Raw genomic sequence first — 24,359 nt, 5'->3', positions numbered from 1 at the left:
CGAATTGGCGGAGCACAGGGGCTTCACACCTCAAAGAAAACGGATGTCTGAATGTGCTGAAAGCGATGCGCCACAAACCTTGCCTCAGAAGGAACCTAGCGCCACCACTTGAACCTTAAGTGAAATGAAGGACAGCCCTTTTGCCAAACCATCCGAAGGAAGGATGGTTTGGCAAAAGGGCTCTCCTGGGGTCCACCTTCTGGCTGGAACACCAGAATTAAGGAGGGTAGAGAGAGAGAGAGTGATTGCTGGGGTTAGGGGGATAAAGAGACACAGTGTTGGGGATTAGGGAGGATAGGGAGAGAGTGATTGCTAGGGATAGGGGATAAAGAGAGACAGTGCTGGGGATTAGGGAGAGAGAGTGATTGCTGGGGATAGGGGGATAAAGAAAGACAGTGTTGGGGATTAGGAAGGGTAGAGAGAGTGATTGCTGGGGATAGGGGGATAAAGAAAGACAGTGTTAGGGATTAGGGAGGGTAGGGAGAGAAAGTGATTGCTAGGGATAGGGGGATAAAGAGAGACAGTGTTGGGGATTAGGGAGGGTAGAGAGAGTGACTGCTGGGGGGAATGGGGGATAGATTGAGAGAGTGTATGACTACTGAAGTTGGAGGAGACGGAGTGAATGTGATTTACTAAGTGTCCTGAATTCTGACAGGGGTTGTGAGTCTCAAAATATTTTGGACAAAGAAAAAATAGTGAAACAGCTCTTCTGTTTTGAAAGGATACAGACCCTTTGCATAAGTTAAAAGAGAATTGTGAAAAAGAAATAAATTCCATCAATATTTGTTGTATATAAAGATGCTGCAAATCACCACAAGTTAGTATATGCAAGGATATGGGGAAAATAGATTTTCAACTAAATGCTGTGCTAGTAAAATCAGTTTAATCAAGCATTTAATGTGTAATTTATTATTACAAATGCTTTGTATTCTTTCTGTTATACTACATGCATATGAAAACAGCACACTTTAGACTGCTACTTGACCATCCAGTCAACATTCTACAAAAAGGATGAAAAGCAGAACATGAGGTTGAATCTTAGAAGAATAAGGATCAGCAGGGCACATTAAGGATACCATACATGTATGAAACTGATCAAGATTTTAAATGCTTCATTGACAGACTAATTCTTTACATTTTTGTGGGGACGAGGACAAGGAGGAGGTGAAAATGAAACTCATACTGATGTACCTAATTCTATTAGTAAACAAGCATTCTGTTTTAATAAATTCAGTAATCTGTTCTGTCATTAAAAATGTATAGATCCTGCACTTGTAGAGAAACCATCGAGGAAATGTAACACCAAGCCAGTGCATCAAAACTCTACATCTTTGTCTTCTGACCTAGTATTCCTAAAGACATCTGTGAATAGTGCAAATTTCAGTTAGTGCATGGCTAAAAATGAGCTAGTATTATATTACGTGGCGTCTGCAAGTAATCTCCAAGGGACTTTAAACCAATGTTAATCTGTTCCATTAACTGATGAATCTAAATGATTACAGTTTTGAGGCAGTGAGGTCAATATTCAAAGCCATTTCCATAGGTAAAACAACTTTTCACAAGTTGAAATGGACTTTTTGAAAGTTGCCCACCCTGTATGCGAGTGAAAGTACATGTTTCACAGTGTGCATGCTCTCATCCGCAACCCACAGAGGCTTTCCAGGGGGCTTGGCTATGTCTAGGGAGGCAACTACATGCACGTTTGGATTTTCAAACTCATAAATGCCTGGAAAAAAAGCACACATAGAAAAAGCAGGTGTAATAATCAAAGCAAAACTACGCGCATAGTTTTCTTTTGATTATGGTTGCAAACCCCTTGGGTAAAAATACCTGAGATGTGAGGCTGTGCTAATTCTGGGGGATAAAAATCCCCATGGGGTTTGCACCAATACACCCAGCTTAATTATTGCCCATAGCATGAAAATAATGAATTCCAGAACATAGATTTTATAATCTTGTAAGTTTAAGAATTTAAGAATCCGCATTAGGGCCTTAACACGAAGATAATGCATGGTATTTCAAATGTGAGTTATCCCCCCTCCTATCCCGTCCCCCAGGATGACACAGAAATGATCATGAGTTGATTTGCATGCAAATAAACTCATTACTAGGTTAAATTATGCAAATCAAACACAAGCTTGCTTCAAAATGTGAGGTTTGGACAAGTTCTTAGAGGAAATGTCCATAACATATTATTTAGCCAGGTAGACTAAGTAAAGCTATTGCTATCTCTGAGAGTAATAACAGGAAATAGATCTACTTTATGGGATCTACTAGATAATTGTGACTTGGACTGGCCACTATCAGAGACAGGATGCTGGGCTCGATAGACCTTGGTCTGATCCAGCATGGCATTTCTTATGTTCTTATGATCTAATCAAGAGTTGTAGCTAACTTCTCCTAGGAGCATGAGGATGCTAACGTGTCCCGATGCTTTCAAGGCTGACATTTAATGGGCCTGAGCAGCCAAAAGAATTTCCCCCCAAGTATTCCAAAATTCCCAAGGGTCTCTAAAGATCCCTTTTTCCACCCAATCCTATTGCCCCTTGAGGCATCCAAAGTTTAAAAAAGAAATTCTCAAAATTGAACATCACCTCTCCCCAAAACCTCTCCTCCTTTTTCAAACTCCACTGGGCCTCAAAACCCCACCCACCATAGCCCATTCTCTGATCCCTCCCCCCAGCCCTTACCTAACTAGCTCTGGTGGTCCACTAGGACTCAGAGTGCCTTTAGGGTTCCAGGCTTGGCACTGCCATTTCCAAACTGGCACCAGCTAGCTGATACAATAATCACTAGACTCAAGTTTTAGTTCCAAAACCCACGAACAATATGATAGTAGTATATAAAACGTCAGGTTATTAAATTTGAAAGTAGTTCCGATTGACAGCTTTATATTATCTTATAGATAATCAAGTGACTCTCATACCATCCCGCAAACTTATTGGCATCTCTGCTCGAAAGTCGCATTAGGGATCATCTTTAATCATTGGTCACTGTTACTCCTAAATTTTTTATTTTTAGTTTTTTGTTTGAATTTTCTTTTTAGATAAAAATTTTTTAAACAACAATACTTCCCTTTCGGGGGTCTGAATTCATGGAGGGTGCAACCCTTCCTGGTCATTCAAAGTGCAGTGCATAGTTCAACATGCACGTTTCGCGTCCTGTGCTGCTTCAGGAACTCCTCTGACTGTGGACAACTGCCAGAGCGTATTCGGTAACTTTTACGCTTGAGACATAATAATATACAAAGTAGGAACAATAAGGTCCATATTCAAAAACATTAACCATGGTATGCATGCATTTCCTGGATTTTGCTTTGGAGGTAAAAAGATTCTGCCTATGGGAGATGTAGCTGTGCTACCTTCTTTCCTGCTATTCTTCTTTTGCTGCGTTTCTTATAAGGAAACCCTGATTGTCTTTTTGTTTTTCAGCCTCATTGTGATCTGCTGTTGTCTCACTCACAAAAAAGGTGGAAAGAAAAGGAGGAATCCCTGGAAGGCAAGGGCAAAACACTACCATGTTCCCTTTCCTATTCCTTCCAACTTCACCAGGAAAGGGGGGGATTAATCTTTTGCTTGTTTTTTAGTAAATATATTTGGTTTAGTGATGTGCTGGAAGATGAATGTACACATGCAGTGTAGGTCCCAGTAGTATAGTTGCATGAGAGTGAAAGTGAGGAGGTTGAATGAATGCTGGGATAGGTAGGAGGAGTATTAGGTATGTGTGCCTAGTGAGTATGTTGGGATGCTTGCCAGGTAGGTAATAACCATTAAAGTAGGTTTTCAAAAGATAAGTGATGCAATGTGCTAAAGTCTCTCATGAGACTCCTAAGGAAATTAAAAAGTCATGGAATAGAAGCAAATGTCCTATTATAGATTGGTAATTTGTTAAACGTTAGGAAACAGAGAGTAGAACTAAATAGTCAGTTTTCCCAATAGAGAGAGGTAAATAGTGGAGTACCCTAGGGATCTGTACTGCAACCAGTGCTGATTAATGTATTCATTAATGATGTGAAAAAGAAAGGAAAGGGCGAGGTGATTGAATTTGCAAATATCAGTTATTTAAATTAGATAAAACATCAGCAGTGAGGAATTGCAGGAATAACATGCAAAACTGAAGACCTGGGCATCTACATGGCAGATGAAATTTAATGTGGACAAGTATAAAGTGATGCTCATAGGCAAAATTAATCCCAAGTATATGTATACAATGCTAGGTTCCAGGAAAAAAAAACCTTCAAGTCATTATGGAAAATAAATTGAAATTCTCAGCTCAGTGTGCAATTGTAGTCAAAAAAGCAAATAGAATGTTAAGAATTATTTGGAAAGGAACAGAGAATAAAACTGAGAATATTAGAATGCCTCCACATGGATCCATGGTGCAATCACAACTGGTCTACTGTGTGCAGCTCTGGTTGCCCCATCTCAGAAAAGATATAGCAGAACTAGAAAAGAAGGGCAACAAAAATGAAAAAGGCTATAGAATGGCTTCCTTATGAAGAAAGACTTAAGAGCTCAGGGCTCTTCAGCTTGGAGAAGAGAAGACTAAAAGGGGGCATGATAGAAGTTTATAAAATCCTGTGCGGTGCGGAACAGGAAATTCTTATTCACTGCCAGCCTTTGAGTAGGGCATGCTGAGCAGTCGTCAGACACACCATGCGTGGAGGGGCACCCTGGACACCGCCAGTATCACCCATTAGGCTGAAGAGCCAGTGGGGAACTGATTTTTGCCCTAGAACAAATTTGTCCTAGAGCCGGCCCTGCTCTTATTTATATATATATTTTTTTTGTAACTTTTTATTTTAAATATTTAAAAAACATACAGGGCCTGATTTTAAAAGGGTTACGCGCGTAAATCCAGCGGAAGGTAGCGCAGCTCAGAGCGGGCTCGGCGCGCGCAGGGTGCACAATTGTGCACCCCCTTGCGCGCATCGACCCCGGATTTTATAACATACGCGCGCATGTTATAAAAATCGGGAGCACATGTAGGCCGCGCGCACTTCTTTTAAAATCTAGCCCACAATATTTAGAGTATTTATTTATTTAAAAACAATTTATTGTCTGCACACACCTGTGTCGTTCATGGTAGATTACAACGGACACGCATAATTAAAACATAAATAAGCAATTACAGATGCTAGTAAAAAAAGAGTATAACTCATAGACATAGGGCCAGATTTTCAAAGGGTTATGCATGCCGGGCCTATTTTAAAAAGGTCCAGCGACGCACATAAAGCCCCGGGACGTGTATAAATCCTGGGGCTTTACAAAAGGGGCGGTCCGGGTGCAGGGCATGGTCGGGGTGGGGCAGTCCAGTGGCGGAGCAGGGGTGGGGCCAGAGGCCTCCTACAGAGCGGCCACTGCCGTTGTGTTGGAGGATTGCGTGCTGGCAGGCTGTCGGCAGGTGCAAAAGGTAAGACAAGAGTCGGGGGGGTTAGAGTAGGGCTGGGGGGGAAACGTTAGGGGAAGGGGTGGGAAGGTTAGGTTAGGGGGAGGGAACGGAGGAAGGCAGCGCAGCTCGGCATGCGCAAGGTGCACAATTGTGCACCCCCTTGCGTGTGCTGACCCTGGATTTTATAACATGCGCGTGCCTGCGCGCGCATGTTATAAAATCAGGTGTAAATGTGTGCACACCGGGTAGCGCGTGCACATATAGGCTGCGTGTGCTTCTTTTAAAATCTAGCCCATATTGTTAAATTGGGGAAACTGGCCATCTCCAAGTAATCGTCAAACAAACTATACAGTAGCCCTGTGCTAAATCCAATAAGGTATCCAAGTTTTGTCATAGTTGGCTATTTTATCTTTCAGTAAATATGTAAGCTGCTCCATAGAGGCCACTTCAGCCAGTGTGATCTTCCAATGTTACATGCAGGGCTTGGACTTCCAGAAAAATGCTACAGACACATATGAATGTAACATATGAGAAATAAGGGAAAAAGTCCATGTGTTGCCTCTCACTGACCCCACCAGTTCAATACACAACTGTGCAGACAACTGTATCGGAAAATGGGTAATGACATATTTACAATCCTGTACATCTGACCAAAACTTTGCAACAAAACTACATTCCCACCACATATGTATATATGAGGCCTCCATCCTGAAACCCCTCCAACATAGTGGACTAGATGCACTAAATTTGCATAATACTTGAGAAATTGGTGTGTATGATGTAATAAATTATACATCAAATCTCAATTCTTGTTGTAGATTGATAACTTTGAAATAGAGTACTATATGGAACTCCAGTTCCATATAGTACTCTATAGTACAACTGTTAACTGCAATGAAAGATCAATACTACCGTCCACCTGACAAAATGTTCAGACAGATGATGAAATGCTAAGAGAAATCAGGGAAGCTAACCAATTTGGCAGTGCAATAAAATAACAGGAGATTTCAATTACCCCAATATTGACTGGGTAAACGTAACATCAGGACTTGCTAGAGACAAAGTTCCTGGATGTAATAAATGACTGCTTCATCGCGCAATTGGTTCAGGAACCAACAAGAGAGGGAGCTATTTTGGATTTAATTCTTAGTGGAATGCAGGATTTGGTGAGAGAGGTAACGGTGATGGGGCCACTTGGCAATAGTGATCATAACATGATAAATTTAAACTAATAACTGGAAGGGGGACAATAAGTAAATCTGCAGCTCTAACACTAAACTTTCAAAAGAGAAACTTTGATAAAATAAGGAAAATAGTTAGAAAAAACTATTCAGTTACTCAAATAACTATTCGCTGTACTTAAAACACAAACTCTGTCATCCTTGCTCTTAGTTACCTAACGCCTCTCCTTATAATTATTTGCACTTACAAAAAGTTCTCTATAAAGAGCTTTAAGCTAAGTCAAGGTTATGTTCCTTTACATTTATAAATAGTTCATGTTTCTCACTTTAATCTAAGTTAAGTTCATGTTTTGTTTGCATTTATAAATAGTTCATATTACTCGCATATATCAAGAGTTCTCTGTAAAGCATTTATAAGCTAAGTTCATGTTTAATGTAAACCGATCTGATACAGTGAATGTCGGTATATAAAAATGTTTAAATAAATAAATAAATAAATAAGTAAATAATTAAGAAAGGTAGAGGGAAGGCAAAACGATTACCAGCATGGTTAAAAGGTGAGGTGAAAGAGGCTATTTTAGCCAAAAATACATCCTTCAAAAATTGGAAGAAGGATCCATCTGAAGTTAAGTGTAAAACATTGATAAGACAGGCGAAGAAAGAATTTGAAATTAAGTTGGACATAGAGGCAAAAACTTATAATAAAAACTTTTTAAAATATTTCCAAAGCAAGAAACAAGTGAGGGAGTGGGTTGGACCATTAGATGACCGAGGGGTTAAAGGGGCTCTTAGGGAAGATAAGGCCATTGCAGAAACACTAAATTAATTCTTTTCTTCCGTGTTTACTAATGAGAATGTTGGGGAGATAACAGTTCTAGAGATGGTTTTCAAGGGTGATGAGTCAGATGAACTAAACCAAATCACTGTGAACCGAGAGATATAGTAGTCCAGATTGACAAACTAAAGAGTAGCAAAATCACCTGGACCTGGTATGCATCCGAAGGTACTAAAGGAACTCAAAAGTGAAATTTCTGATCTATTAGTTAAAATTTGTAACCTATCATTAAAAATCATCCATTGTACCTGAAGACAGGAGGGTGGCCAATGTAACCCCCAATATTTAAAAAGGACTCCAGGGGTGATCTGGATAAGTAAAGATCAGTGAGCCTGACTTCAGTGTCAGGAAAAATAGTGGAAACTATTCTAAAGATCAAAATCGTACAGCATATAGAAAGACACAGTTCAATGGAACACAGTCAACATGGATTTACCCAAGGGAAGTCTTGCCTAACAAATCTGCTTCATTTTCTTGAAGGGTTTAATAAACATTTGGATAAAGGTGAACTGGTAGATGTAGTCTATTTGGATTTTCAGAAGGCGTTTGACAAAGACCCTAATGAGAGGCTTCTAAGAAAACTAAAAAGTCATGGGATAGGAGGCGATGTCCTTTCGTGGATTACAAACTGGTTAAAAGACAGGAAACAGAGAGTAGGATTAAATGGTCAATTTTCTCAGTGGAAATGGGTAAAAAGCAGAGAGCCTCAGGGATCTGTACTTGGACCGGTGCTTTTCAATATATATATATAAATGATCTGGAAAGGAATACGACGAGTGAGGTTATCAAATTTGCGGACGATACAAAATTATTCAGAGTAGTTAAATCACAAGCGGATTGTGATACATTACAGGAGGACCTTGCAAGACTGGAAGATTGGCCATCCAAATGGCAGATGAAATTTAATGTGGACAATTGCAAGGTGTTGCACATAGGGAAAAATAACCCTTGCTGTAGTTACACGTTGTTAGGTTCCATATTAGGAACTACCACCCAGGAAAAAGATCTAGGCATCATAGTGGATAATACTTTAAAATCATTGGCTCAGTGTGCTGCAGCAGTCAAAAAAGCAAACAGAATGTTAGGAATTATTAGGAAGGGAATGGTTAATAAAACGGAAAATGTCATAATGCCTCTATATCGCTCCATGGTGAGGCCGCACCTTGAATACATTGTACAATTCTGGTCGCTGCATCTCAAAAAAAGATATAGTTTTGATAGAGAAGGTACAGAGAAGGGCAATCAAAATGATAAAGGGGATGGAACAGCTCCCCTATTAGGAAAGGCTGAAGAGGTTAGGGCTGTTCAGCTTGGAGAAGAGACGGCTGAGGAGGGATATGATAGAGGTCTTTAAGATCATGAGAGGTCTTGAACAAGTAGATGTGAATCAGTTATTTACACTTTCAAATAATAGAAGGACTAGGGGTAACTCCATGAAGTTAGCAAGTAGCACATTTAAGACTAATTGGAGAAAATTCGTTTTCACTCAATGCACAATTAAGCTCTGGAATTTGTTGCCAGAGGATGTGGTTAGTGCAGTTAGTGTAGCTGGGTTCAAAAAAGGTTTGGATAAGTTCTTGGAGAAGAAGTCCATTAACAGCTATAAATCAAGTTTAGTTAGGGAATAGCCACTGCTATTAATTGCATCAGTAGCATGGGATCTTCTTGGTGTTTGGGTAATTGCCAGGTTCTTGTGGCCTGGTTTGGCCTCTATTGGAAACAGGATGCTTGATGGACCCTTGGTCTGACCTAATATGGCAATTTCTTATGTTCTTATTTAATGATCAAGGAGCCAGCAGCATCCGCAGTTAGTGCCTCTTTTGCAATTTATTTATACATATGTGAAATAAATTTTTTGAATTTTTTTGTGACAAAAGTCTTTCAAAATGGTCTTTATTCCATAAGGACTCTTGCTGTATTTGTAATTTAAAGACGTCTTTATGTAATTACAAATAACAAAAAGTGAGTGTGGGATGGTATGTCGTATTCTTTTCTTAAGTCTTCAAAAAATTTATATCGGCCTCCCTGCCAGATCTGGCCTAAAAATAAAAGTTCCCTCTTCCCCCATGCACCTAAGTCTATAGACATCGTAGCAGAGGACAGAGAGAGGTTGCCTGCAAATGGTACCATTGGGAAGAAAGGAGTAAATGTCCTATGTAACAGCTTGTTAACTGTATACCAAACCTTCAGGGTATGAGAAATAGTTGAATTATGTATGATAATCTTTGTAATCATTGGAGAGTAGCCTACTTAAGCCACCAGCTCATGTTCTTGGGTCTGGAAGTCCTCTAAATTTAAGCAAGGGTGGCACAATGAGTCCTGTAAATCCAACCCCAGATACCTGGCCATCTTAGCTCCCAGATCCCTACTATCTATAGATTATTGGAGTGTAGGGAACTTAATACATGACATGCCTTCCCCCCCCAGAGGAATGATATAATGTCTCCAAGTGTAAAAAAAAAAACAAAAACATTACAAGGGAGGTGCATGAATAGGAAGAGGTCTCCATTTTAAGAGATCAGTTCTTAATATCTTAATGACTCCAGGCATAATTAAAGTCATAAAGATCTTTCAGGTCCACTGGTACTTGAAGACCCAAGTTTTGAAATCTAGAATTGGCCACCTGAAAGCTGTGCAAAGGTGGTGGGATATCTTCCACTGGGTCAATTCTAAGTACTGCTGATTTAGAATAACTTTTCGTGTACCCGGATATAGTGTTTTATTTGTCTAGCTATTCCAATAGCAGTGGGGAAGATAAAGTTGCCTGAATATTATTAAAACGAAGAAATTTGTCTGCAGTCTTTTCCACAAGGCCATTATATTGGAAAACTCGTATGTTTGTTGCGAGCACGGGGGAGCGGTCACTTGTTTGGGAGTGTGTGTGCCCTTGGACTGCAGCACAACTCCAGAGGAAAACCCAAGGCATGGGCTGTGGCAAATGAGACCTATCCGAGCGTGGGCGGACAGGCTGAAGACTCAGAGCATTCTGATCTCTGCCGAACCTGAACACACCAGAAGAGACCTAGCAATGCAATGATGGTCTCTGGGGTAGCCTTCCAGCCTCTCGATAGACATTTCGAACCTGCCGCCTGGGAACGGCAGGTGCGACAGGACGGACGGAGGTCAAGCACAGGCGATGACTCTGGAACAAGACATAGGCACCTGGAGACTCAGGCAGGTACTGCCCTTCAGTGTGCCCTACCCAGCCCCCCATGGGCTGGTCGCGGACCACGCTGTCCTACTGCGTGCCCTTCACAACTTGAAGAGGCTGGTTGCAGACTACACGGAGAGCAGGACAAGCACAGGACTGAAGCTCAGGAAGAATAAGGGAATCCGGGCAGTGCTTGAAAGGATCCAGGTTGGAACAGGGCTCCATTGACCGGGAACAGGACTCGGGTTCAGATTCAGACACTGATTCAGGCTTAACTCAGGATGGTCATCTGGAAGAGAAATCGGGTGGAAGAGACAAGGCTGGGATACCAAAGATCAGGAACAACTGGACACAGGAACCAAAGAGACTGGGACATCTGGAGACAGAGACTGAAGAAGACTGGAGCATCTGAAAACAGGAACCAAAGAAGACTGGAATATCCAAAGACAGGAACTGAAGAAGACTGGAACAACGGGACATGGGACAGATGAGGATGCAGGATCCGTTGAGAGACCAGGAACACAGGACGAAGACAAGGGAGCTCACACAAAGAATAGAGAACCTTGAAGAAGTGAAGATGGACCTTGGAGCCTCCTGGAATAAAGAGATGAGATGAAGAATCCAAGAGCAAACTCCTTGCAAACGTGACGAGGATCTGGCAAAGAGCCCTTTTATAGGGCTGAACATACGACGTTAGGTGACGTCATTAAACAGGTCCACGGAGCTTTTCCCGCCATGGGCCCTTTAAATACAGTGGAGAGGTGTGGCCGCATGTCTAAGAAGAAGCCAGGGCTGGGACAGAGCAGGAGCAGCAGCGGAACCCAGGCCGCGCAGAGAAGGCTGGCAGCGGCACTCCCACCATGGAAGAATGCAGATGGCAGCACTCCTGCCACAGGACAAGGCAGGAACGTCGGCTTCTCCCTGCTGCAGGGAAGACAGCATCGGTGGTAGCTCTCCACGCCGCAGAGGAAGTGAGGACGTCGGCGGCCTCCTGGCCACGAGGGACAGGCACAGCGTAGGTGGCGCTCCCACCATACGGGAATGGTGGTTGCAGCAGCGGCGGCTGCCAAGGCGCACAGGAGCGGAGGGATAAAAGCGACTCCCTGCCTTGGCAAGGGGCAGGACAGCCTTGGCCTCAGCTGAGGGGAGGTGAGAGGCTACTTGCCCACAAGCAGCATCGTAACAATGTTTTCCATATCCCTAATTGTTTGAGCCAGTGGTTCTAGTGACAAATTAAATAAAAGTGGAAAAAGGGTTCCTCTAACAATAAGGAAAACTTCTGACATCCCTTCACAGACTAGGACTGTGGCCCTAGGGTTAGAAAATAAAAAGCGAATCCAAGCCAAAAAGATAGCAGGAAACACCCTGTGTTGTAACACAGCAAACATAATATCCCATGAAATCCTGTCGAAAATCTTTTCGGCAATTATGGATAGTAATATACCAGGGAATTTATATTGCTTGGCCAGATGTAAAATGTTAAACAACCATCTGGTACTAGCCATTGAAACTCTGCCCTTAATGAAATCAGTCTGGTCATTGTGAATCAATGTCAAAATTATATTCTCTAAGGGGAACATATTGAAAAGCCATTTAGTCGGATAACAGGAAAGTTATCCATCTAAATGGCTTAGCTGCATTTTTAAAATGCTTACCTGTGTAAATGTATAGAGAAGTTAAATGCTGATTGCTCTTTTTTCTCCCAGAGCAGCTTAGGTCTTTTCTAGATGGAAGAACATGGAATGTGCTCCTACCTCCCTAGATCTTCGAGTTAATTTATCTGTCATGTAAAGTTGGACTAGGTATTGGTAAATGCTTGTGTTAATGTTTTTTCCTTTTGTCAATTATTGCTCTTTCCTCTTTTCTTTTCTCCTCTCTCCAACTTTGTTGAACAGTATAATGGGAGGAAGATTTCTTTAATAAAATATTTTTGGCTGTTATTTAAATCTTCTTGGAAGTTCTTAAAACTCTCATGATGCTTCTGTGTATTATTGAAACCTTATAAACAAACAAATACATTTTAAAAAAGAGACTGAAAATGAGAATGGAAAATGCTAGCCATAGTAGTATGTATATAATGGATATCCCCTTTGCAATCCCAGACCCTAACTATGGTTGAGTTAGGCTGCTGCTTTCAGATCAACCTGGCCAGAAGGGACCCCGTTTTTTTGCCCTGTTCATAATATCTCTGTTTAGTGATTCTCATGGATTTTTCAATCTGATCCAACTGCACTGCAGTAAGTTAGTCCCCAGCTAAAGTGAGAGCCCTATATATCCTTGAGGAACCTAAATTTGTATATTTTTATTCCAGTTCTCTAATTTTATAAGGAGATTCTGTTGAGTTTGTAACTTGGTTTTATTCAGATAATTTCTGTAAGATATAATCCTTCCTCTAGGCACTGTTTTTAGAGTTTCCCAACATAGCATCAGTCTACAATCTGACTTTGGATAATGTATAAGAAAATCAGCTGTAGTCTCAATAACTAGTTTATGAAAGACAGGGGATTTTAGGATGGAAAAGTTAAGGCACCATCTTGTTCTACACCCTTCCCTGACCATCATGGACAGTGTGGCAGTAATGGGATTATGATTTGACAGAAAACTTATCTGGATGTCACAATTAGAAATTTCCTTAAGTAGGGTGAAGGAACATAAGAAATAATGTATCCTGCTAAACGATTTGTGTCTCAGAGAATAATAAGTAAAATCTCTGCTAATGGGAAATCAAGAACCTGAAACCCATTTTGATGACTACCAGGTACCTGGGATTGTGTGAGAATGTCATGAGATTTGTCAATAGCAGGATTAAGGGCGACATTCCAATTGCCTCCCATTATCATCTTAGCCAAGGAAAAAGAGTTCAAAGTCTGAAATAAAAGAGTATGAAAATTCTCCACCACTAGCATTAGGAACATAGACATTTATCAGAGTAAATGAAATCCTATAAATGGACCCTTCTATGATGACAAACCATACGTCCAGATCTAAATATGATTTAGAGACCATAAAGGGAAGGGGCTTATGCATTAGAATACTGATGCCTCTATTTTTTGAGGAAAAGGAAAAGGAAGAGGCATACACCTGACCCATCCAATCCCTTTTTAATTTAACATGCTCTTCTTTAGTCATGTGAGTTTCTTGACGAAAAGCTATCTGTGCAGCCTGATGCTTATAGTATTGTAAAATTCTAGTTCATTTAATTGGAGTGGACAGTCCCCTAACATTTAAGCAAAGAACCTTCAATTTGGCACTCATAAATATAGAAGTAATATTGTTAAGCTTCGTGGACCCTTGGGCCGATCAGGCCAGGAGATGAAATGCTGTGAACGATCACAACAGGCGTCCTGACCGGGAGGCGGCCAGACGGACTGCGGTATGGCTTGGACAGTGGACCAGGATGGAGCCCTATGCGACCAAGGACTCAGCGGCGAGACGGTGAGAGGTAGATGCTGGGCCCAGGACTAGGAGACCTTCACCCTGGAAGCCGGTGCCCCCCCCCCCGAGAGGAGCTCGTAGGGGTCCGACCGCTGGGACTTTTGGAGTTTTCGCCCTGGAAGCCGAAGCCCCCCAGGAGGAGCCCGTAGGGGCCCGGCCGCTGGGACTTAGGAGATCTTCGGGGCCGCGGAGTGGTGAACCAAGGAACAGCGAAGACCTGAAGCGGATCCAGAAGCCAAGCCGAGTTGAAGAGCAGAGAGGCCGATGGAGAAGCCAAAGCCGGAGGTGCAGACGGAAGCGTAGGTCAGGATACAAGCCGGGTCGAAGCCAAAGGTCAGATGAGACGCCGAAGCCAAGGGAGCAGACGGAAGCGTAGGTCAGGATACAAGCCGGGTCGAAGCCAAAGGTCAGATGAGACGCCGAAGCCAAGGGAGCAGACGGAAGCGTAGGTCAGGATACAAGCTGGGTCGGAGCCAAGGACAATCGGAGCAGGAACAGCAGGATGCGGCAACTAGAGACAGGACAAACCTGAGAACCTCGTTGCAAGGCAGCGCAGAGCAGCAACTGCAGGGCTTAAATAGCCCTGCAGCGTCTGACGTCATCCAGGACAGCTTAGGGCTTTTCCCGCGCTGGCCCCTTTAAGAGCCGGGCTAAGTCGGGCGTGCGCATCTAAGGGGGCGGGGCTACCCGCGGCAGAACGCCGTCTGCTCCTCCGGAGCAGGAGCGCGGCATCTGAGGCCCGTGCAGGGCAGAGCACGGCAGGGACGGGTCTGGGCCGTGGCGCGGGTGAGTACCGACCCCGGGTCCGACCCGGGGTCGCAACAAATATATATTCAAACAGATACATTAAAAATGATGGATGTAAATAACACAAATGAGTCTTCCAAAATCAAACACTGTAGTTTTGGTAAAAATCTAACAATAGTGTACTTGGGTGCCCTAATGTCACATACCCAATTGTGCCCTGATTTACAACCCAACTAATTGTACAACAAACCATGTGAATTTTGATGAGAAATCTCCTCCAGTTGAATATTCCAGGACTTACTCCGCAGTGATTGACCTGCATGCTGTAAAGAAATCAGTGAACATCATGCTTAATTCAAAAAACAACAACGGATGAAACCCTAGGTATGATACTTGGATAACAGAAGGGATGTTAAATGACCATCTCCCCTCACCTCCACCCCGCAAAGCATTCCAACCCACTATGTAAAGCACAAAAAAACTGTGGAAGCCCATGTGGGTGCACTGCAGGATGGTCCTGCTCTTATTTACTCTTTCGAATATAAATATTTGATACTTACTCCATAAAATGAAGTGCTAGCAGATTTAAAATAAGTCTAGAATTATTTGACACTTTAAAAGTGGGAGGTCAATATTCAGTAAGCTGGCTAGTGCCAACTTAGCTAACTAACTTTAAATGGACAAAAAGAGCTAGAATTTTCAAATAAAAAAAAACTTGTCCAGATAAGTTTAAATATCTGACTGTAGCCAAATAGAAAAACATTCGACTAACCTTCTATCTCAATATTGCTACTTAGCCGGACAACTGAGTTATCCATCTATGGGCAAATGTCGCTACTTAGCCAGACAAAAGCGTTACATGGCTGGATAAATGTGTTGGTAGCATGCCCTCTACTGAATGTGTTATCATATTCCAAAATGGCTGCTCACAGGCACAAACAAACTTTTTCTTTGAGGAAAAAGAGCTTTTGGCAAAGCTGGTCCTTTCACATGAAGAAACACTATATCCCCTGTTGTGCCCGTTGGTCGCAGACGGCTGCGACCTTTGTTGCTCACCTCCTTTTTCCCTGCACCAATGATTCTTGGAAGAATGGTGGCCTCCGCTTGTAAAGGCCGCTTCTCCTCGGCGCTCCCGGGACAGCGTGGGCGATCCTGTCCATCTTGAATCGGGGATTACCTAGGACATGCGCGCCAGGCCCCTCCTTATATACGTCATGGCGGGAACCTCGGGGCATCCCCTCCACATGACGTCACCCACCAGTGTATTTAAACTATCCGGCCTATGCTTCCTATGAGTTAGCAAGGACTTCCTGCTGAATTCCACTCCACCTGGAGACGCTTTGCTATTGCTATGCTGAACTCGTTCATGATCCTGGGACTTGAACGCCTTAGGTACCCGCTCCTTGGGGGCCTTGTTGCATTCTGGCTAGCTGCTCATCGGAGGGCCTTCCTGCCTGGAGATACCTCTACACCTGATCGGGACACAGCCTTGTGAGTACGCTATCTTGCTGATGGAACCTCCGGTGTACCCCGTGCCACTACCGTGCTCGCCTCAGCAAACCTCCTTCTACACTTCAGAGTGAGTACCATCTTCTACCCAGCTCGGGAAGGCAGCCCTGAGGGGCGAAGCTTGTGCAGCGTAGAGAGCGTTGATGCAAACAAGCAGGCTAACCCGCGAGGCAGGAGAACCTGAGCCAGATCTCTGCTGCAGATGTAGGCAGTGTCCTGGAGAGCGGGGGAATGCCAGCAGTCTTTGAGTAGATGCAACCCCGAGGAGTGGAGAGTAGACAGTCACAGTGATACCTGAGAGCACAACCCTGAGGAGTGGGGGAAGCTCTGAGAGCCTCGATACTTGTAGGCGCGGCCCCGAGGGGTAGGGAGGCGGAGACAGTCTTATGTAGAACATGGGCACAACCCCGAGGAATGGGGAAGCCCTGTCGTGGAACTCACAGGTTGCCGCGGTGTTCCAGGGAGATTTCTGAGAAGTATAAAGCCTTGCAAGATAGAACCCAGGAGGCACAGAGCCAGCCTGAGGAGCGGGGTAGGCCAGGGGAGCGAGTCCCCGTAGGAGCGCACACTGACCCCTGAGTAGCAGGTGCCAGACAGGGTCCAGGAGAAAGGCTAGGCAGCGTTGTCTCAGGAACACAAAGGCAGTAGTTGTAGACATGTACGGAACATGTTGCCAAGCCGGCTAGCTGGAGGCGACAGGGAATGCGGCAGTATAGACTGGTCAGCGCCACAAGCAGACCCGAGGAGGGCAGGAGAGTGGTGCAAGAAGTAAGTACACGTGGTCGCAGCCATCTGCAACCGGCAGGCATAACAACAGGAAAGAGATCCAGACTAAAATAAGGAGGGCTTTTAATAGGTAAGTATCAAATGCATCCAGGGCTACTTTATTACACTGTGAGAAAGCTGGATATCAATTGTAGGGGAGCTGAACTACAGGGCTTTCAACCAATTAGTCTCCACCCCAATGGGCTTGCATAATTTTGAGAAGGGGTTGAGAATAGTTCTCATTTTAGGAGATGTGAGATCAGGGGAATGCACAAAGGTATTCATGACCTGGCCTAACTTGTATTAGTGATGGAAAGTGCATCAGCACTTTTGACATTCACATGATTCATTCCCACTTGCAGATTAGTGCAGGCCTCTGAAGTATGCCAGAGATGAGGCTTGGTCTGGGGGTATAAAATATAACTTGTGTATATAGATACAAAAATCACTTTTGCTTTCTGTCCAGTAGATATCCAAGGAACCTTACAAGGTGTTAATGTTCATCTTGACCAAGATGTTACTTAGAGGAGGGGCGACTAATCATCTGCTGCATGGTGGAGGAAAGCAAAGTGGAAGTTTGCTATACATGTTAATTGCATAGATCTGATAATGGAATAGCTTGTATTTTAACTTATCTTAACAATGTTAATGTTGGTAGGTGTTAGGGAAATATTTTCAGGGTCCAATAGTGATAGTCTTTTTAAATTGTGAATATACTATGCTGTTTCTTCCAGGCGAGCCTGCACACCTCAGGATATGGAGGAGCTAAAGGCAAAGTTCTAGCAGCTCCAGAGGAGTGACCAGAGCTGATCTGCCAAGTTCAAAAGGAGGGTAAGTGTTCACATGCTTCAATGGGCCTGTGAGTGTATACTGATTTCTAGCAATATGAAGTGGTTTTGAATCACTTACATGTAATTATGATGTAGCTCTTCAGCACACAGACAGACAGCATGGGAAAGCTAGTTTCCAGAAAAAAAAAATACCACTCATTACACTTTACTAATAATTACATATGTATATCTTTTAAATGTCTTTACTACTCAGAAAAGAAAAAAAAACTAGTGATGCTGAGTAGCTAGAATCACATGTAATCTGGCAGGGGAAATAATGCAATTATGTGTAACACAATAATAAAATCATATGTAATCTGACAGAGGAAATAAAGTTCTAAAACTCCTCTGGCTGTACCCATAAAAGCTTTATGTTTTTCCCACATATTTGTAAGAAATTCAGTGTTTTATCTTTCACACAATCCTTGGTTAGCCAGTTTATTACTGTATTGTATCAAGGCCAGCTCCAGAGCTTCATTCTGCCTTCTCATATTTAGTCCTCTCAATCCTCTTTGTGACTGTAGCTAAGAATAGTAACATAGTAGCTAGATACAAACATCCAACAGAGAATTTGACACTTTCCCATTATGCACCATGATGTATGCATTAGTTCATATTACTGTATGGGTAAGGGCTAATAAAATATATGATTTAGCTGTATTCTGGCTAAAGGTAGTTAATAGTTTAGAGTTTGTGTATCTGATATCAAAAGCAAGCCAAAGGTAGGTAATAGCTTAGAGTTTGTGTGTACCTAATGAAAAAGGTCAGTTACTCACTTTGAAAAGGTGTTAGAGTAGTGCATTTGATTAGAGTAAGTGCCAACATTTGTTAAAAAGAAGAACAGCAGTGAGTCACTCAGGGTAACTAACTGAAGTATAAATCAGCAAAGGAATTGAGTAGTACTAACTTGTGTTTGAGTCACAAGATATATGGCACAAGATATATTGCAGGGGAAGAGCTCAGTAACCTTCAATCCAGTGGAAGCATTGAGAGGAGAAGATCATTGGTAAATATTGCTTTGGAAAATTTTAGGACTTAATAAAGTGTGTAAGTGTGTGTGTGAGTGTGAGTGTGTAAGTGTGTATGTGAGAGTGTGTGTGAGAGTGTGTGAGTGAGTGAGTGTGTGAGTGAGTGAGTGTGTGAGTTATCAAAAGCAAGCCAAAGCTAGTTAATTCTAGTGTCTCTGTCTTTCCCTCTTCTCACCCATCCCTAGCTCATCCTTTGATTTATAGGCAAGAGACTTCAGGAAAACTAACTTTCTCATAATGGGGGAAGTTCTCAAGGAGTCGTCAACTAGATGGGAAAAATCTAGGGGAAGTAGAAGGGCAGTGGGCAAAACTAAAAGGAGATAATATAAGAGCAACTAATCTTTTTGTTAGAAATGTAAATAAAGGGAAGAGGAAAAAGAGACCATTATAATTTTCTAAAGAAGTAGCTGAAAGGTAAGGGAGAAAAGGTTAGCATTCATAAACTATAAGATCACAGAAAGAAGAAAACAGGTGACAATATCTGAAAAAATTTTAAAAAGCTGGAAAAAGTTGTCATAAATGTGAAAATTTAAATAGAAGAAAATAGCAAATATGATAAAACGGGGGGACAAAACCTTTTTTTTTTTTTTTAAGATATGTTGGTAATAAAAGGAAGTGCAAAAGTGACATTGTGAGACTCAAAGGTAAAGGGGAGGTATATGAAGAGGCTGAAGAGGCAAAAGCAAAATTGCTTAACAAATATTTCTGTTTGATGTTCATTGTGGAAGGGCCTGGAGCAGGACCACATAAAACAAACATAAATAAGACTGGAAGAAAGGTAAACCTCAATCAATTTTCAGAACAGTGTGTTTGTGAAGTGGTAACTAAATTTAAAGTAGATAAGGTGAGGGAGCAGAAGGGATACATCTGAAGGTACTTAGGGAACTTAGAGATGTCCTGGCAGTTCAGCTGGCTGACCTTTTCAATGCATATTTGGAGTCTGGAATAGTTCCAGAGGACTGGAAAAAGGCAGCTGTGGTTCCTATTCATAATAATGGAAGTAAGGAAGAGGCACTACAGACCAGTTAGTCTGAAGTCTGTGGTGAGCAAACTAATGGAATTGCTGCTAAAACAGAGGATACTGCAATTTTTGAAATCCAATGGATTGCAAGATCCGAGGCAGCATGGTTTTACAAGAGGTAAATCTTGTCAGACAAATCTGATCAATTAATTTAATTGCGTGATCAGAGAGTTAGATCAATTGAGAGCGTGACGCAGTATACTTGGATTTCAGCAAGGCCTTTGACATGTTTCCGCACAATAGAGTTATAAATAATTGTGCATCCTTGATGTGGATCCTAGAGTGACTGACTGGGTTAGAAACTGGCTGAGTGGGAGGCAACAAAGGGTAGTGGTAAATGGAGTTTTCTCTGAATAGGGGGTTGTTACTAGCAATGTGTCTCATGAATTGGTCCATGGACCAGTTCTTTTCAACACTTTTGTAAGCGACATAATAGAAGGGTATTGGGAAAGGTTTGTCTTTTTGCCGATTGTACTAAAATTTGTAAAAGAGTGGACAGCCAGGAAGAAGTGGAAAACATGAGGAGGGATCTAGCAAAGTTCGAGAAATGGACTAAAGTCTGGCAGCAAAGATTTAATGCTAAAATATGCCGAGTAACGCATTTAGGATGCATTAAAAAAACCCCACCAAGGGAAACGTTCAGTATTGGAAGTGAAATTCTCCTAAGCACAAAGGATGAGTGGGATTCTGGGGGTAACTGTATCTGACTATTTTAAGGTGGCCAAACAGAGATAAAGCAATAGTAAAAGCCAGAAAGATGCTTGGCTGCATTGGTAGAGGAATGATTAGCAGAAAAAGGGAGGTGATATCGACCCTGTATAGGTCCCAAATGAGACCTCATTTGAAATACTGTTACATGTGCCGCCGCGGCAGACACACGGCACAGCCCCCTCACCTTTCTCCATTAACTCCAGCTCCTGGTTCCACCTCTTTGGTGGCGGTGGGCCGTCAGCTCCGTCCTCTGGCCTCCCCAGGTGCCTCTGGCCCTGCCGCAGTTCCTGGCCCAGCCACCACTGCTCATTAAGCCTCTCCGCATGGCCTGCGGAGAGATGCTGCTACTCGCGCTGCGCTCCTCTCTAGGCGCGCGCACACCATTGATGTTTAAGTAGGGACCGCAGCGGGAACCTAGCCGCAGCCCCGGTTGATGACATCAACTCAATTACAGTATTTAAGTGCAGGCTCCACTCCCTAGCGTTGCCTTCCCAACAGGTCTCCTCACTGTTCAAGTACTCCTTGCCTTCTAGAGATTCGTCTCATCTCTGCGTTCCTGTTCCTCTTTGTTCCTGGTTCCTGTCTTCTTGTTCCCACATTGCTTCATTCCTCAGATTGATTACACAGACTTGACTCTGCTTCGCCTAACCACGCCATTGACTCTCTCCAAGCCTGGACCTTTGCTTCGCCTGACCATGCTATTGCCTATCTCCAGACCCAGACTTCCGCTTCACTTGACTACTCTTGACTATGTCCATGATCAGACCTCAGCCTTGCTTGCCACTGCCTTCGGATTGCCGCCAGCCCTGATTCAAGCCTGTTCTTCGATGCCTCTCCAGCTTACTGCCTGGACGTGGTTTACTCAGGCTTCGGCCTGCTCTTGCTCGAGCGCCCTCTGTCTGCCTCTGTTCCATTGGCGCCCGAGTTTCCAGGACACTACCTTGTCCAGAGTAAGACTGTACAATCTCTTACCTGCTGTTTCTGGGCTGAACCAACTCCTATCTCGACTACACACAGAGGCCCACCTAAGTCCTGCCAGCCCTGGCACCCAAAGGTTCAACCCGCGGCGAACGAGGACTGGTATAGGTGAAGCTCCAGCGGCCTCTATCACCCCACTCCACCTGCTGATGGTGGAGACCCGTAGATCCTTACCTATGGGTTGCGTCAAGCCCACCTTGGCCCAAGGGTCCACCTCAGACGCAACAGGTTGCAAAGGCCATGGACTCTGTGAAGCCACGTGCCCTCCAGGCCATTCCAGGCCTGGCATCCAAGGTACAAGAACAGTAGCAGTTTCTTGAGGAACTGGCCTCCTCCATTGATCATCTTCATGCCCGGCTTGATGCCCTCACCAGCAATCCGGTTCCTACATGGCTCCTCCTCGTCCACAGCCATCATCATCAATGCCTCAAACCCTGCTGGCCCTACCAGTGCCCCCATGTTTCAATGGTGACTCCAGGCTCTGCAGAGGGTTTTCAACCAATGCTATATGCAATTTGCTCTGCAACCCTCCATCTTCCAGGACGAACTAACCAAAGTCACATTCATCTTGTCTCGTCTTGAAGGGAAGGTGCTGGCTTGGGCTTCACCCTTATGGGAATGATCGGACTGGTGTGCGTATCTTGTGCCTGGCCAGAGGCAGGCGCAAAAGGTAAGATAGAGGTCAGGGGGTTAGAATAGGGCTAGGGGGTGGGAAGATTAGGGGAAGTGGTGGGAAGGATAGAGTAGGGGGAAGGGAACGGGTGAAGGCCGCTGACCCCCAATTTTATAACATGCGCGCACCTGCGCACGCATGTTATAAAATCGGACATCCATGTGTGCGTGCCGGGTAGTGAACGCATATGCACACCCACATGCTTCTTTTAAAATCTACCCCTAAGTGGATATCTTTAAAAGATATCCAACTAAACAGCATTGTGAAATTTTAAAAAGAAAGGGACCTGTAACCCAATTTCCTCTTTCCTCCCCTCCAAATCTCATAGATGACCTTGTCAAGTTGTGTACCCAGCATCCTACATCGCCTCTGAAATATCAAAATTGATCTGTGTTCTGCAGATCAGGCTCTCCCCCACCCCCCATTCACCCATTCTCTTTAAAATACAATCACAATCCCACCCTGCAGTCTGCTCCTTCCCACCCATTGTGGCCAAGTATCAGGCTGGCTGGTCCCCACCCCCACCCCTCAGAACCTCTCCCATCTCTCCAGCACTTACAATCCCCTGCCAGGTGTGAGGTACCATGCCAAGCCGCTCCTGGCGGTTCCAGCGCAGCCATAGCCAGATACCTTTAGGCAAGTATATTCAGCGGGCAATTGATCCCATTGTATATATGGGACAAATTATCTAGATAACTTTAACCAGATAACTGGTCAACTAACCAGCTTACTGAATATTATTACCCTCCTAGTGATTAGATTTCGATTTGTTTCAGTGGTTATGTTTCACTTATTGTCTAAATTACTGATTAATTTAAATATGCTTTATAATTATTTTAATTATGTACTTTAATAATTTAATGTATGTGATCTTTGTAAGCCAACCAGAACTTGGGATGGTGCAGCCTAGAAAGATTTTAAACAAATATTGACACTGAGGATTTCCAAAAGGCACTAAAAACCCACCTCTTCAAATCCGCATTCTCCAATCTATATGATCCCTAATCCCTTATGCCTATCTTTTAGAAGAATGCCCTTTCTCCTTATCTCTTCTCTGTAGTTTGTTATTCTTTTTACTCAATTTATTTGTGCTTTAATATTTTAATTGTTTCTTTTTTAATTTGTATTTTAGTTATTTAGCTGTATTTCAAATTTATGCATGTTCTATTGTAAATCGCCCCAAACTATGGAGGGTGCGGTATATAAGTAATTTTAAATAAATAAAATAAAAATATTTTAGAGGGTTTTTGTTTTATGATTTTAAAAATAAAAAATAAATAAATTGGCTGTAGTTGAAAATTCTCCTAAAGACAGCCTGCTAAAATTAGCCAGTTATCCATCTGGATTTGTTTGGGTCTTTTAATATTTACCTCAGTGTGAATCAGGGACTAGCTTCAACTTTTATTTATTTATGTTTTATAGTTATTGACCAAGGCATTCTGGTCAGAGAGCTAATCTACCACCACCTAACCAGAACCTCTATTGAAGCAGATTACAATTAAAAAACAATTATGTTTAAGGGTTATTTATGCCAGCACACCAATTAGTTGCCCATCCTCAATTAGGAAAGATAAATCAAAAGTACAAAGAAATAAAACAAAATATTAATATTGCATCAGATACCAGCTTCCCAAAAAGACTAGATCAGTGACGGCAAACTCCAGTTTTCGAGTGCCACAAACAGGCCAGGTTTTCAGATATCCAAAATGAATATGCATGAGAAAGATTTGCATGCACTGCCTCCATTGTATGCAAATATATCTCATGCATTTTCATTGTGGATATCCTGAAAACCTGGCCTGATTATGCACTCGAAGACTGGAATTTGCCATCACAGGACTAGAAACATAGGACATAAGATATGACAACTTATTAAATAATTAATTTCTTCTATTAGCATAATTAAGGAACAGTTTATCTTTCCCCCTACTCCTTTTCCTCAACATCCTCTTTGCTCCTCTTTCCTCAAACTCCTCTGTTCTTCTCTTTTCCTCCTCCTCTAAATGCATGAACTGTTCAATTGCTGATGCCTACAATTTTATTTTTCTATCTGATCTTCTAACATCACCTCCTCCCTTGATGCTCATCTCATTTCTATCTAATT

The sequence above is a fragment of the Rhinatrema bivittatum genome, chromosome 3 (genome assembly GCF_901001135.1).
Source record: "Rhinatrema bivittatum chromosome 3, aRhiBiv1.1, whole genome shotgun sequence".
In the NCBI taxonomy this organism is placed as follows: domain Eukaryota; kingdom Metazoa; phylum Chordata; class Amphibia; order Gymnophiona; family Rhinatrematidae; genus Rhinatrema; species Rhinatrema bivittatum.
This window is presented reverse-complemented; position numbering follows the sequence as displayed.